At 42.7% G+C, this 16089-nt stretch overlaps 1 long non-coding RNA gene across 1 annotated transcript; it reads left to right on the top strand.

The window, feature by feature from the left end:
- Window positions 1-399: 399 nt before the first annotated feature.
- On the top strand, window positions 400-12490 carry LOC121699830. Its single transcript, XR_006027051.1, has 3 exons — window positions 400-409; window positions 7816-7822; window positions 12363-12490. It is a non-coding gene; the product is annotated as an uncharacterized LOC121699830 (long non-coding RNA).
- The last annotated feature ends 3599 nt before the right edge of the window (window positions 12491-16089 follow it).

The raw sequence follows: 16089 nt of genomic DNA, 5'->3' as shown, positions 1-16089 counted from the left end.
TGTTAGGGTTAGGTTAGTACTGTGGTCATGAAAGGCTGCCGGTCTTGTTGCCATGACATCCATCACATCCTTTAATGTTTACACAGACAGACACACACACACACACACACACAGATACCAGCTACACCTGTCAATCAGGTGTGCTTCAAGATCAATCATTTGACATACACAACAGCCTCTCCACCCCCCTGACAGCTAGCTGTGTGTGTGTGTGTGCGTGTGTGTGTGTCCACTCTGCCTCTCCCATGTCATCGGTCATACGTCAATCAGGCCACCACTCCCACATGCCTATAAGTCTCTGAAACAGGTTTGTGTGTGTGTGTGTGTGTGTGTGTGTGTGTGTATGTGTGTGCGTGTATGTATGTGTGTGCGTGCCTGTGTGTGTGCGTATGTGTGTGTTTGTGCGTGCGTGCGTGTACTGTATGTGTGTGCGTGCGTGTGTATGTGTGTGTATATGTGTGTGTGTGTATGTGTGTGTGCGTGTGGTTGAACACATCAAACCTTGACAGCAGTCTTGTTTTGATTTCTTTTCAGCGTTTGTTTATAATGAAAATAAATATGTGAGTATAAGGATTTAATTTTAGCTGCTGAACCGCAGATTCCTCTGGTTGGGTGGGACACACACGAATACACGCACACACACACACACACACACACATGTGCCAATTATGATGACGGCAGAGAAAGAATAGAATTCCACAGAGACTGATCATCTCGTGCTTTGTGTTTTGTGGGAGTCACTGGTGCTGTGAGACCAAACCCCAACCCAGGACGTGTGTGTGTGTGACCAAACCCCAATCCTAACCCAGAACATGTGTGTGTGTGTGTGTGTGTGACCAAACCCCAACCCAGAACATCTGTGTGTGTGTGACCAAACCCCAATCCTAACCCAGAACATGTGTGTGTGTATGTGTAGCGGGTAGGACGTAGGCAGTGGGACTTGATTGAATCAGGTGGTGGCCGCTTGGCGCTACACCTTTAAATCCAGCAAACTGCCGGTGCCTCATTAGTGTGTCTCGCCACCCAGACTCTTGGTTCCTTGGAGTATCGGTTGGTCATACAAGTTAATCTTGGCCTGGTGTTTGTGCGGTTAGTGCCGTGGTTACGTCCAGATCCTTGTCTCCACAAGCCCTCGCCGGCTACAAATTGTGTCCGCGTGTTTCAATAAAAAAATTGTAAGTTCTCTGCTTTTACACATGAGCAACGTTCAGCCTTTTATCCTTAGGCACTGGCTGTAATGAATTCACATTAATTTGCGTTCTGTTTATATTACAGTCACCGGTCTAGAGTGTGACCGCTAACTTGCTGAGTGCTGTTTGTTGTGCTGAGAGTGTAAGTTCACTGGCTTCCTTTCTCCCTCACATGTGTACATCTGTCACAGAAAGCTTGTTCATATGTATGTAGCAGTGTTGACTCGCCACGTCTGAATTATAGTTTGGCCTGGGTATGTACGAGTAAAAACCTGACGGCTTAAAGTGATCGCTACGGAATTACAACTAAACAAGCTCCTGGCTAGACGCCGCGGCCTGCGTTCATACAGGTTGGTAATGTTACTTTAGCATCTTGACCTGTTCCGACTGCTTATACCCAATTGAGGACCTTTGCGGCTTAAGCCCATTGATGCATAGGCTGCAAATTAGGCATAGCTTTGATTTGACCTATATAATTACTTGTATGATATCATAGCCATGTTTTCTTTGCAGGAGGACCGTCGTATGCCACCTTGGCCACTGTTTTTCCTGTGCCCTGTTTTAGTATTCAGTTATATGTGCGTGTGTGTGTGTGTGTGAGAGCGAGCGTGTGTGTGGGAGGGAGGCTCACCGTGCTGCCCATCAGTCTCTTGTATGTGTTGCTGTATGTTTCATGTTTGTCTGTTGTATGTTGTATGTATTCTAGGCCATTGGGTTAGTGCAATATTCGGGGCGGGGGGGGGGGGGGGGGGTGAAACAATCTTGTTGTGTGATCACTGGATTGCTGTGTACAGTAAATTAATTGCTATGTGTGTGACCTGTGACGAGCCCTATATATATTCTGTGTTTGCTGATTGAAACTTGCTGAATCTTTGAGTGTTACTTATCCAAACACCTTCATTTTGCACATTGTTGTCCCTGTGAGTTTACTGCCCAGAGGCCTAGTGTCTGTTCTAATGTATGCATCTACGTGAATAATAAAATAAATAAAATTTTGTTACTTTTATAATACTCCAGTCCCTTTCTCCGTTTATTTCCCTTTATTGGGATAACCTGCTTGTAACATCTAAACTCAGATTGTTGGTTACAAACTGTAACTGGTTTGAAGCCCCCCCCCTAGGGGTCACATGTGGCGTAGTCGGGGCAGGATTGATTGGCACTGGTGTGTATATATTGGTGTATATATATTTTTTTTTTCTTCCAATGTTTTGTCTGTGTGTGTATTGAGTGCAGGTAGAGTACAGGAAAGACAGTGGTTGAGGACAGAGCCTCGACAACAGTTCTGCAAGGACAAGTGGGTTTGTGTGTATATATATATAAAAAAAGAAACCTTTTCTTTGTCCATTTTGGTTTTGTCCGATTTGAAATGTCTCAGGAGCTGGAGGAACGGGTCGGGCAGCTAATGGAGCAGATTAAACAGTTGCAGGCTGACAATGAAAGGCTACGACAGGGCAATGTAGCATCTGCTGTGGATGTAGAACAGGGAGAGCAGAGTCAACCAGAGCCAAATCCTCAGGAGCTACATCCTCAGGAGCCACAGGGTCTTCTGGACTAAGGTATGTGTAAGCTCCTAGAGAACGCAAATATCCCAGGTTCTCTGGTGGTTCAGAGTCTCCTCCAGTGGAGGAATGGATTGAGGAAGTCCGTCGATGTTTACAGGTTAGGCATATGTCCAAAGGTGAGCAAGCGCATTTTGTGTATGACCTTCTGGATGGGGAGGCAAAGCTAGAAATTAAACTCCGTCCAGCTGCAGCTAGAGCCGAGCCTGAAAATATCTTCTGTATACTGACTGAGACTTTTGGCTGTAGTCAGTCTTATATTGACGCTCAACAAAAATTCTTCCAATGTCGTCAACGGGAGGGAGAAACGTTGCGTGAATTTTCACACTCATTAATGTCACTTATGGAAGTCATACAACGTAAAAATACAACGCAATTGCTAATCCGGACTGTGTTCTCCGTGATCAATTTGCAGAAAACGTTAGAGACAAAATGCTGCGGAGAGTTAAAACATCCGCCTTAATCCTAACTCCTCCTTTTTGGACTTGCGTCGAGACCAAACCCCAACACTAACCCAGAACGTGTGTGTGTGTGTATGTGACCAAACCCCAACACTAACCCAGAACATGTGTGTGTGTGTGTGTGTGTGTGACCAAACTCCAACCCAGAACATGCACACACTCACACACAGACCTGCCAACCTTGAAGAATTTGTTTGAGTAGCACCTCGAAAACAAAAATTGCTCACGTCGGCCTTCATGCATGCAGCCAAAAACAGACATAGCCATACTCACACACTATACACACACACACACACACAGACATAGCCATACTCACACACACACACTCTATACACACACACACTATACACTCACACACACACACAGACATACTCGCAAGACGCACACACACACACACACACAGCCATACTCGCAAGACACACACACACTATACACACACAGACATAGCCATACTCGCAAGACACACACACACACTATACACACACACACTATAGCCATACTCACAAGACACACACACACGCGCACACACACACACACACACACTATACACACACACAGACATAGCCATACTCGCAAGACACACACACACGCACTATAGCCATACTCACAAGACACACACACACACACACACACACACTATACACACACATACACACACAGACATAGCCATACTCGCAAGACACGTTTTGAATAGCGACCCATCTTTAATGTTGAATATTTATCTAAACGGGATCCAATGTGTTCCTGAAAGTGCAAACTGAATCTTTTACAGTAGCTCTATAATGTTGACAATCTGTTTTAGAGCCTAATAATCCTGACCTATGAAAACCACTTGTGTTGATAGGCACTGATGTGGGTATTGTCCATTTTCTTTTATGTGGGCCCTATTCGATCATGCCTGGTATTATAAACCATTAATATTAAAGATTTATTTTGTAAATAAATACATCTATCGCCCATGTTATGCCAACATATCTAATTCACCTGGATGTAGGCTACAGTAGATAGAGGCTTATCGACATCTGCTGTTGTCAGTGTGTAGTCTATCCCTTTACTCACAATAACCTACATGTTTTGTTTATTTGTAAAAAAAACATTCATTGTTCAAGTATTACCTGCTGACTAATGCAAACTACTGATTGCTTTTAAAGAATTTCACTTGCACATGCACTCAAGTTTCTTTCAGATTGCGGTGTCATTCTGCCATCTGTGAGGCTGCAATGATTATCCCAACTACAGTGATAGGTGCGCAATCTCCGTCTATAAGCCTATTATTATTTGTTCTCACTTGGATCCATATGCTCAAAAGAAAAAAAACAAATTAAACACTTATTAATGAGCAGCTCAAAATATTTCGCCTTGGTCCACTCGTTGTTAATGGCTGCGTTTTGCCTTGGAAAGGTCCGCGCTCCATTAGCGCCTTAGTTATGAAAACTTTAACCATCAGCGACACATTGAAAATATGCTAACTGAAACAACTTGTGAACAAGTAATAACTTTCCAAGACACAGTCAAACTATTAGGCCTAGGTGAATTTACAATCGCACTCAGTGGAATATTTTTAGTTTCACAGCAAAACGGCAGGTAGGGGAACGTGAATTTGCGAGTGAACACTTGTTAAACTCACCTCATCAAGTCTTATACAGTTGGTTGCAGTGTATTAGCACCTTATAAGAGCAGAATAAATATGGCTATGTAATATGAACAATGTATGAACAACATGTACAGATATGTGCAATGTAGCAGTAACAATATAATAAAAACCACTAAGTATACAGTTTTTACCAATTGCTAAAACACAATTTTGCAAACTAGGCTGGTTTTATCAACATACTAAACTCAATTCACAAAACCACACACCCAAACTGCAAAATACCTTGTATATCCTGCAAAATGATACATTGGCTGCCAGGGCTAGTCTAGCAACTCTCCGTTGGCTTGTGAGCTCGAAAAATTAAACTTCTATCAGGCCAATCAAATCGTGTATAGAGTCGTTAGGCGGGCTTAACATAATGATTGATGGCAGTGTTGCAACGGTTTGGCTTGAATTCCCTGCTACTTGAAAACAAATAAGATAATGTTGCTGTTGGCGAACAGTGTGACACGAGTTAAGCTTTAATTAAGTTGGCAAAAGTTTGAACTGGCCAACTAGCTCCGCTGGTGGGAAACGCATGGGACTCATAGCTGTCCTATTGCGTGCAGAGGGAATTTGAAAGACAACCGATTATCCCGCCCTTCGGACTGAGCACTGCGAATGGTGAGTGCCCAGACCCTACATTTTAATGTGGGTCTGGCTCGTCAGGCTAGCAAAATGAAGCACTGCAACCAAACTACATATAGCATTGTCAAAATCTAACTTTTGCACCAAATGGCACACACTTCATTCATATAACCAGATTTTTGTCTAACCAACTACACACTGTTGGGCATAATGAAAAGAACTCTCATCTTTAGCATGCTTTGCCATAGTACTAAAATAGTTAATTTACAGAAATATTTGCAGAAACACACACATGCTGTTGAAACATTTTATTTTTCACCAAACAAGTCAGTGCAACATATGCACAGCAGATATATTTATATTGGCCAATTAGCTCATGTAGTGTCATTTTGAATGGCAGTGTTTTAAAATGGCAAACATGTGACTATGTTTATGGCAAATGTGAATTAGTCTAAGGCTAACTGTGGTGCAACGTACATAAGGCTAACTCATGAGGCTAACTCTGGTGTGATGTACATAAGGCTAACTCATGAGGCTAACTCTGGTGTGATGTGCATAAGGCTAACTCTGGTACAAAAGGCTAACTCTGGTGTGATGTACATAAGGCTAACTCTGGTGTAATGTGCATAAGGCTAACTCTGGTACATAAGGCTAACTCTGGTGTGATGTGCATAAGGCTAACTCTGGTGTGATGTGCATAAGGCTAACTCTGGTGTGATGTACATAAGGCTAACTCATGAGGCTAACTCTGGTGTGATGTGCATAAGGCTAACTCTGGTGCTACGTACTCATGAGGCTAACTCTGGTGTGATGTACAATGTTAGTTGGCCTACTTTTACAACTTTTGTGTTGGCATGTAAATATCCTGTCCAAAACTAACATTGGCAGAATGATTACTCCTGGATTTGAACCAACAATCCTCAGAGCTCACTCATCTAACCAGTGCGCTACCGCATTTCTTGTACATTATGAAATTGCAATAAGTTTTAACACTTAAAGTCTCGGTTGCTAGGTAACTATAAACAAACTCAAAGGTCGTAATTCTTGATTTCGCTTACAAACTGACGGTTTTATGCGTTCACTAAACAAAGATTATGGAAATTAAACACCACTTTTCCATTAAAAAGCTTGTTGTAAAAGGCATAACTTGTTAGATTTAAGAACTAGGTTCACTAGCTCTGTGTGTTATGAGTCCCATAGAACAACACTGCCACCTACTGGATTAGAAAGTCTGTCAGCAGGTGAATTAGAGGTTGGCTATTTGCGGATCTGGGTGGCTCCTCTGCCGCAAAAATTGTCTCAAAAACACGTGTGCTGATCCACAAATGCGAAAACGAAAACTGTGTGTGCTGGTGATCCACAAATGCGAAAGCAGATTTCACAAAGGCAATTTTCAGTTTTACAAATGCTATTTCATTTACAAATACACATCTACAATTGTGAAAACTAATTTACAAGGTACAAATATGTTTTTTTTTTACGTGTGGATTTGTGCGACTTTCATGTGAAGAACGTCTCAAAAACACTTAACTTTGGAAAGCGAAGAATGCGTGTGCTGGTGATCCACAAATGCAGAATCACATTTCACAAATGAAATTTTCGGTTTTACAAATGGCATTTTATTTACAAATATGATTTTTTTTTATATGTAGATATCAAAACACACATGCAAATCAAGAAATATTTGTGGATCCCCCTCTGCGCATATACAAATATTATTGAGATAGCTTTCTTTTCAAGGTGAATGAGAGGACGCTTAATTGCTTTTTACCCAGGGCTGGAGTGGCAATGGGGATGGTCGGGAGTTTTCCCGGCCGAGGTGCGGGCCGGCCCATAGAGCTTTAATCGCAGCCGTGAGTCGCTCATGAGAAATGCAGTTAGAGTTTTCCGCGAATTATGAGATTTAAAGTCATAATTATGAGATACAAAGTCGTAATTATGAGATATAAAGTCATAATAATGAGATTGAAAGTCGTAATTACGACTTCAAATCTCAAAATGACGACTTTATTTCTCATAGTTAAGAGATATAAAGTCGAAATTTCGAGATTATTACCAGGAATAGGTCATGTTGTGTCAGACTCGGAAAAGGAACGCTAGATAGACATGTCAGTATAGCCCAGACCATTGTCATTGTAGTCATTGTAGCAGTATTTCATTGATACAGTAATGGAGCATGGTCGCCCATTGAAAGTGAGATTGGATCACGGGACGGAGAACACACACATTGCCGCAATGCAAAGTTTTCTGCATGTCAGTGAAAACGGCATTTCCCCAGACACACTCTAGGTCCAAGCACGGGGAACCAACGTATTGAACGCTGGTGGTGGACGTTGCGGAGTGAGTGCGCTCAGTTCTGGATGGACCATTTCGACCAGTTAAAGGCTGACGGTCTCTATGATGACAGCTTCATCGACAAGTCCTTAATCCAATTTTGCTTCCAGGAGGTGATACAGGTAAGGGGCCTAAAATACTGCTGTTTAGGGACTAGGCCCACCCCCCTTCTGCGCAGCGCGGAGTGGCGCGCAAGTGTCGGAGTGGTCACCAAACTAGGCTTCCTCAACTTCCAATGTGTCAACCCAGTAACAGATCATTGCTTCCCAAAGCAACGAAAGTAGTTAGTCTAGGCTACTTATCACTTTATTTACATAGCGAAGACAACTCCATTTAGCCTGGCTCCGCCTGCATATCTTCGCTAAGTGCCATTATGGTATCGACCTATGCGCGCGGGCAAGCAAACTGAGCGACTGCTGGGAGGGGTTAGGCCTACTAAAGAGGCCACTGCTGGGAGGGGTTAGGCCTACTAAAGATGCCACTGCTGGGAGGGGTTAGGCCTACTAAAGATGCCACTGCTGGGAGGGGTTAGGCCTACTAAAGATGCCACTGCTGGGAGGGGTTAGGCCTACTAAAGATGCCACTGCTGGGAGGGGTTAGGCCTACTAAAGATGCCACTGCTGGGAGGGGTTAGGCCTACTAAAGAGGCCACTGCTGGGAGGGGTTAGGCCTACTAAAGATGCCACTGCTGGGAGGGGTTAGGCCTACTAAAGATGCCACTGCTGGGAGGGGTTAGGCCTACTAAAGATGCCACTGCTGGGAGGGGTTAGGCCTACTAAAGATGCCACTGCTGGGAGGGGTTAGGCCTACTAAAGAGGCCACTGCTGGGAGGGGTTAGGCCTACTAAAGAGGCCACTGCTGGGAGGGGTTAGGCCTACTAAAGATGCCACTGCTGGGAGGGGTTAGGCCTACTAAAGATGCCACTGCTGGGAGGGGTTAGGCCTACTAAAGATGCCACTGGTCCGTTGAGTTCACAATGGGAGTTCATCTGTCATGCTGCAAATTAAACAGCCCGCACTCTCCCTCTCGCTACACTGTTGCGTTTTAAAAGCGAAACTGATGCCACAACCGGTCTGGGTTTTTTGGCGAAGTAGCCTATTTATCAAGGGCGTAGTTTTGGTCTCAGCTTTGGTGGGGACACATCCCCAACTCCTGTTGTCACAATACCAACATTATTGTCTCAATACCAATACTAAGAGAAGAATCTCAATTTCGATAATTTTGTGATTTTTTAAACCTTGATTTGGTTTGTGTGATTTGTGAGATCATTCACATCAGTGGCAATCATAGAATTTGATTGACCCTCCACACACAAACACACACATACATAGAAAGTGATGGTTGTCATCAGTGTTGGGCAAGTTACTACAAAATCGTAATGTATTATATAAGTATATATACTTTTTTGATCCCGTGAGGGAAATTTGGTCTCTGCATTTAACCCAATCGGTGAATTAGTGAAACACAAACAGCACACAGTGAACACACAGTGAGGTGAAGCACACACTAATCCCGGCGCAGTGAGCTGCCTGCTTCAACGGCGGCGCTCGGGGAGCAGTGAGGGATTAGGTGCCTTGCTCAAGGGCACTTCAGCCGCGGCCCACTGGTCGGGGCTCGAACCGGCAACCCTCCGGTTACAAGTCCAGAGTGCTAACCAGTGGGCCACGGCTGCCCACAAAATGTATTAATTATTTATTTATTATGTATTACTCATTACTGTCATTTCAAAGTAATTTGTTACATTATAATATTACTGTATCTAAATTGTAAGGCATTACACTACTATTGTATTACTTTTGAGTTACTTTAACCAAAATATCTAGAAATATGGATTTGGAATTCTAAATGCAGTTTATTATGCTTAATGCAGCTCATTGCACTTCTAATGGAGGGCGATGTGGTATAACATAACGACTGAGCTAGGCTTAAGGCTAACAACAGTAGAATGCAATAGGCGCAGTGATGGCTCATGATGCAATACAAGGAACAATCATAGCCAGAATTTTATTAAAAGCAGACCAAAGGTCGAAGTCTGGTCAATTGTGATAGAAATGCTGTAACTTTAAGCTTAGGCCTACTCATTAAAATCAACAGAGAGCCCACTACCTGTATATTGTACAACCCAAAACTTAAAGACATGTCAATATAGGCTACACAGTGCCGCTGCTGGCCATTTTGGTGCCCTAACTGGTGAAATACAGTATTAACCTAAGTATGTCATCATATGGCCAACTATAAAGATGTAATCTGCCTGTTCTCAGGGATGGGTAGTATTTCTGAAACATGTAATATGTATTTCAAATACAAAATAATATTTTGTCATTTGTATTTTATTGCGTTGAAGGAAATGGCTCTGTATTTTGTATCAAAATACTTTATTTGGTGTGTATTTTTGTATTTTAAAAATACTGCAAAATACTATATGTGAAAAACACTAAACAAGGTAGATACTACACACAGGTGTAATGAATAATTGGTAATTAAGCAACAATGGTTTATGTTTATCGCAATCAGCTAATGTGAGAACAGCTGTGTTCCACAACACTCACAGCTTTTCAGTGACGGCTATTGCAAGCATCAGCTCTGGTCTGAAGTATAAGTATATATACTCTTTTGATCCCGTGAGGGAAATTTGGTCTCTGCATTTATCCCATTCCGTGAATTAGTGAAACACAGTCAGCACACAGTGAACCACAGTGAGGTGAAGCACACACTAATCTAGTGCTGCCGCGATTAGTCGACTTAGTCGACCTAATCGACCATGAAAATTAGTCGACGGCAATTTTTTTAGTCGAAGAGTCGTTTTACTATTGACCGCCTATTTATTTTGGTCTCAAATTGCCTATTTATTTTGGTCTCTGTAATGTTATATTAATTAACTCTATGTTATTAACTCTTGAAACGTACAATGACTGTCTTTGGATGTCAAACAGGCTAAGACTTTGGCAGTCATGTTTTAAACCCCGCTATGCACTGCACTCAAACTGTACGCCAGCAGCAAAGCTGCGTGCCTGCCTGCTTTCAGCCCAATTCATTATTAGGCAGAGCTAAGTGGGGGGAGCTAAGCTAGTAGGTTACGCTAGTCCAGACTCTGACTAATATAGTATTGTGGAAATTGAAATAAATGAAGTGAAGAGTGTCTCACGTTGACAACGCAACGGCGTGTCATTACTGTAATTCATTCATACCAAAAAACGTTACAACGAACATGCCGCCGCCCGTGATATCAACAATCAAGGTGCGCGTCATTTCCCATGGTCAATAAGTCAAAGTGAGGTAACCTATGTGGTAAGACACGCAAAGTGCCTGTAGCCTACTTGCTTTGAACATGCTGATGCAAAGTCCTCAACTCCTGTCGCCTTTCAAAGTCCAGCGTTAGTAAACATTAGTAAAGCAGTCCTCTGATGTACATGTTTTCACAAAGTTTTTGTGAACAATGTTAGCACTTTAAACACTGGCTGCTTTGAAGTGCATGTATAACAATATAGCATAACAATAATAATTGTGATGTGATATAAGGATAATTCACCCTTCGCTAAGTCCCGCCCTCCTTAGTTACTGTTGCTATGCCTGACAAGCTTTAGCACCCTGCACGTCTATTACATAGGGGAGAACCGGGACTTTTCAATGAAATGTAATTTACAAAGACATCGTACCACACTGGAAGCTAATTTTTGTCACTAGCAACCTACATCTGTCCTCTGTCAAATACAGTTGGAATTTCATCTCTGAACAAAACCGTTCATGAGCTATTTAAGCAGAAGTCGAATGTGCGTTTTGTTTCATTCGACTCTCCTGGCCAGAAAGAATGGAACAGGCATGGGGGACGAAAGAAACATACCATTTAAGCTATGTACTTCCCACAACTTCAATATTTGACAACATATCATGAATGGTACTTCAAATAGGTGTTATTTTTAATAGATTGCTGATGGGCTATACATCTTGGTGAACGTCTGTTAACAACTTCTTGCCGTTATCGTGAAGCGTGTATCTCGCGGTTATTGAAATATCATGCAATATGCCATTTTTATAGTTAGAACAATATGTGTTCCCAATTATATCATGTTTCTATAGTGTAACATGCTATTTTACTGTGTCTTTACGTGGGTTAGGGCACCACACATTCAAATAAGTGTCCTTCATGACCCACAGGCCTTCAGTCTCCACAGGTTAACATGGCAAAACTCGAAAAGCTTGTCAGACCTCCCGTGCCTAGTGACGGGTTGCTAAGCCACGATTGGCCTGTGGCAGTTTTCGGGTGTGGCTTAGCAAAGGGTGAATTTGATGGGGGGTGGGTTCATGTAGGTGGGCCCTATGAGCACAATGTCAAATACAGTTGGAGGGAAATTTGTAACATGCTATTTTACTGTGTCTTTACGTGGGTTAGGGCACCACACATTCAAATAAGTGTCCTTCATGACCCACAGGCCTTCAGTCTCCGCAGGTTAACATGGCAAAACTCGAAAAGCTTGTCAGACATCCCGTGCCTAGTGACGGGTTGCTAAGCCACGATTGGCCTGTGGCAGTTTTCGGGTGTGGCTTAGCGAAGGGTGAATTTGATGGGGGGTGGGTTCATGTAGGTGGGCCCTATGAGCACAATGGAGAAGTTTGCCTCGAACGTCGACTACTAGGCTGCAGCCTTCCAGGCCGCGGTCCATCCCTCCAATGAGCGTCGTCAAACAGTAAACGTCATCGACAGCGCCACAGTTTGTCTGAAAGAGCGACGAGATACTTGAGGTTGGAGGCTGTAAAAGCCGGCGTCTTTGGAGCTAACAGTACTAAAATCAAGGATTTGACAATAAAAGAGTTACACGTGTACACCGATGTTTGGTATTAATGTATCTTACAACCTATTAGCGTTCATCTTTGGTTGATTTTTGGTCATATTTCCTTGAGAACTGGGGACATTCATATTTCAACAGTCAATATCATTAAAAGAACTTATGTTTTAGCTTCAAAAATCGGGGGACAAAGTGGGTTCAGATTCACTCACACCCTTACGCTTTCCCTGCTTATTACATCAATTCTGTGTCTTGTCTTGGAAATAGGTGTGTCATGGTAGACAGGGATCTAAAGGAGATCAATGCAATAAGGAAAGCTTTTCCACACACTAGAGTTTTACCTTGCTGGTTCCATGTTCTTCAGGTAAAAATCTCTCTCTCCACTTTCAAAAATAAATATCAGTTTCTCTCTTTGGTGATTTGTTATCTAAGTATATTTTTGTTTGTGATCTATAGGCAGTCCATCGCTGGCTGCAACGTCAAGATGAATGCAAAAAACATCCAGCGGTGAAAAATGAGGTCATCAGGGCAATGATTGTCTTGGACTGCAGGTAACTTGTTAAGCCAGTGGTTCTCAAACTTTTTCTTTCATTCCCCACTTTGATCAAGGAGGCATTGACTGATGATAGTGGAGATAACGTGTTATCCCGAGGCCTTTGCAAGTCAGCATCTCCGACGGTAGTCTATTAAAAATATAAGTTTTCGATGTCCCAAACGGAGAGCCATACTTTATTGTTTTAACGATCTCTATGCTACTCACCAAAATGTAGGCATGGGAACATGATGAAGTATCCAACTGTCGTGTGTTAAATTATTGTGATTACGAGCCAGTGGTTTTCAAAAATTATGCGTGACTCGGACATCTATGCAACAGACTCATATCGTCCTCGCATTCGCAAAATGAGAACATACAGACTGCTCAGATAACAGGTGTACCTCCAGTTACAGTGGGCAGTGCTTCGAATTGGCCAGCTTCACTCGCGGTCTGCGCGTGGGATCACGCGGTATCACGCGACTTTAATTTGTATTTTTCCAGTGAGACGCTGCAACAACCCAAACAACCGGTAGATGGCTCAAGTGAGCAGGGTGTCTCGTAAAAAGAAATGGAGCCTGGAAAACCCTACACAGACTTCACTACAGACTTTAGCAGACTGGTTTAGAAATAATGTAATAGCCAGAAATATGCCTGCCCTAATAAAGAAATATTTGGTTAACTGCGAGTGAATCCCGTTTGCAGCCGTAGAGACGCAGGACAAATTAAACATTCTGGTTTTCTCCGAGTGCAACGATGATAGACAGACATCATTTGGACAAAATATAGAGTATTAACCTCCGTTGCTCAGCCAAATGCCTTCCTGTTACGTCCTGTTATCACGGAGTTAGGCCTACAGGCGATAAACAATTTTTGATGGTCACAAGTTTACTTCATTAGGGACTGTTCGTTATTTATTTAAGGGGCTACCGGAGGAGTTTGGGGAGCATTAGTCCAAAAAGACGTGACCCTCCCTCGCCAGCAATACATTTTTCTATGACCCTCCAAAGTGATTATGAAAAAATCACTGTCAACTTTTTCCGGGTTTATCGCCTACTGTATTTTAACGTTTTCACATATTTGGCCATAAGCCGTTTATCATAGGCTATCACGAAACCAAACTACAAAGGCGAACACATTAACAGGGGGAATTAATTGGGCATGAATCATGCTGAACGCTATTTCGCTACCTTAGAATAATAAGGTTCTATCTGCGTTTTGAGTAGGTACAACCGGGACGATTGAAACGGGGACGAATGAAACATTCCGGTTTTCTCCGAGTGCAACGATGATAGACAGTCATCATTTGGACAAAACATGGAGCATATTAACCTCCGTTGCTCAGCCAAATGCCTTCCTGTTACGTCCTGGTATCACGGAGTTACGAGCGATAAACGATTTTTGATGGTCACAAGTTTACTTCATTAGTGGTTTATTTTTTTGGATTATTAAAGAGTGTTTTTCATTTAAAGGTTTGACTTCGTGCTTATTCAGTAGAGCATTTAGTGCTCTCCCCAATCCCAGACGTTCACATTGCATGTTTGTTTGTAATGGATGCAACCGCGAGATAGGCTATGCGTTTGACAATAAGTTGTTAACAGAACCAAGACATATAGCCCAGCAGCAATCTAGGGACTGATCGTTATTTATTGAAGGGGCCACCGGAGGAATTTTGAGTGCTTCAGTTGGAAGTTGCATGACCCTCTCTTGCCTGCTAGAAATTGTTCAATGACCCTCCGACAGAATTGTTAAAAAAAGACATGACCCTCCCCTGCCAATTGTCTTCCGCCCGCGCCACAACCACACACTTTGTGATAACATTCTTAAATCAATCTTTCCCGTGAGCTTGCATGCTACCAGTCCTTCCTTTTCAAATGTGTTGCGCCTGTTTGCACAATTTCACAAATAATCATATGTGATTAATAGTATGACAAATAATCCCTGTGCACGGGGACCGAAACAATGCATGCCAACTTTTTCCGTGTTTATCACGTATTTTAACTTTCCCCGCTGTCTTGCCGTTTTAATGTTTTCCCGTAGAATATCCTATATTTTAATACTCTCATAACAGCCCTGCCATCGGGCCTGTCTCTGTGTTGCCCTGTTGCTACCCCTTGCCCTTCCAACGAAACAGATGTCTTCAAATCATCGTTTTCCTTGCTTGAAGGCGAACTTAGAGTGATGTTAACCTATTTAAGTTTAACGGCGCGATTGCCGTGAGAGCACGATTCATTGGCGCTTGCATGTTCGGCCTTATGTCTACGTGCGCACCTGAGGCTACTCAGCTGCAAGAGAAATAATTTCCCCTCTTTGTATGTTCACTGCAAGTTGGCCTACCATAACTTACCAACTCTGCACTGTAGACTGGCTATTTATATTTTTCTGTGAAATAAGCAAATGTATTTGTTCAACTTTATGAAGCAGAATTACGCATAGGGTACTTGGAACATAATACATTTGACAAAGGACAGATGAATGTTGCTAGTGACAAAATATTAACTTTCAGTGTTTTACAATGTCTTTGTCATGGGGAAGTGTTTTTCCCCATGCATTTATTCTAGGTTACTGTCAGTGACTGCCGTGAGAGAAGCGGGTTCTGTGTTTCGTTCATGTCAGTGACTGACGCGAGAGAAGCGGGGTCTGTGTTGTGTTGTGTTAATTTATTTTCATTGGGCGTGCCGTGCCGTCCACAGCTCTTCGGTTCTGACAAAGCCAAAATTACTCCTTAGCGCGTTTGTATGGTTATATTGCTTGACGGGGGGGGGGGGGGGGGGGGGTGTCCCAAGCAGCTTTCAGCCATAAGGCTACTTTGAGAACATTTCAATTCACCCGACACTAATATTCAAAATGTTGAAAACTATTTCGGCATAGCCTATAAAGCAGTTTAATTAAATGGAATGTTAGTTGTAAACAAACGAGCTACTTGGTGAGGCTTGGCCTCACAGATGCGCTCGTGCCTTAGATGGCAGGAAAAATCTTCACGATAGGCCTATTAACTAACCACCCGA

Source organism: Alosa sapidissima, chromosome 24 (assembly GCF_018492685.1).
Source record: "Alosa sapidissima isolate fAloSap1 chromosome 24, fAloSap1.pri, whole genome shotgun sequence".
In the NCBI taxonomy this organism is placed as follows: Eukaryota; Metazoa; Chordata; class Actinopteri; order Clupeiformes; family Clupeidae; genus Alosa; species Alosa sapidissima.
This window is presented reverse-complemented; position numbering and strand designations above follow the sequence as displayed.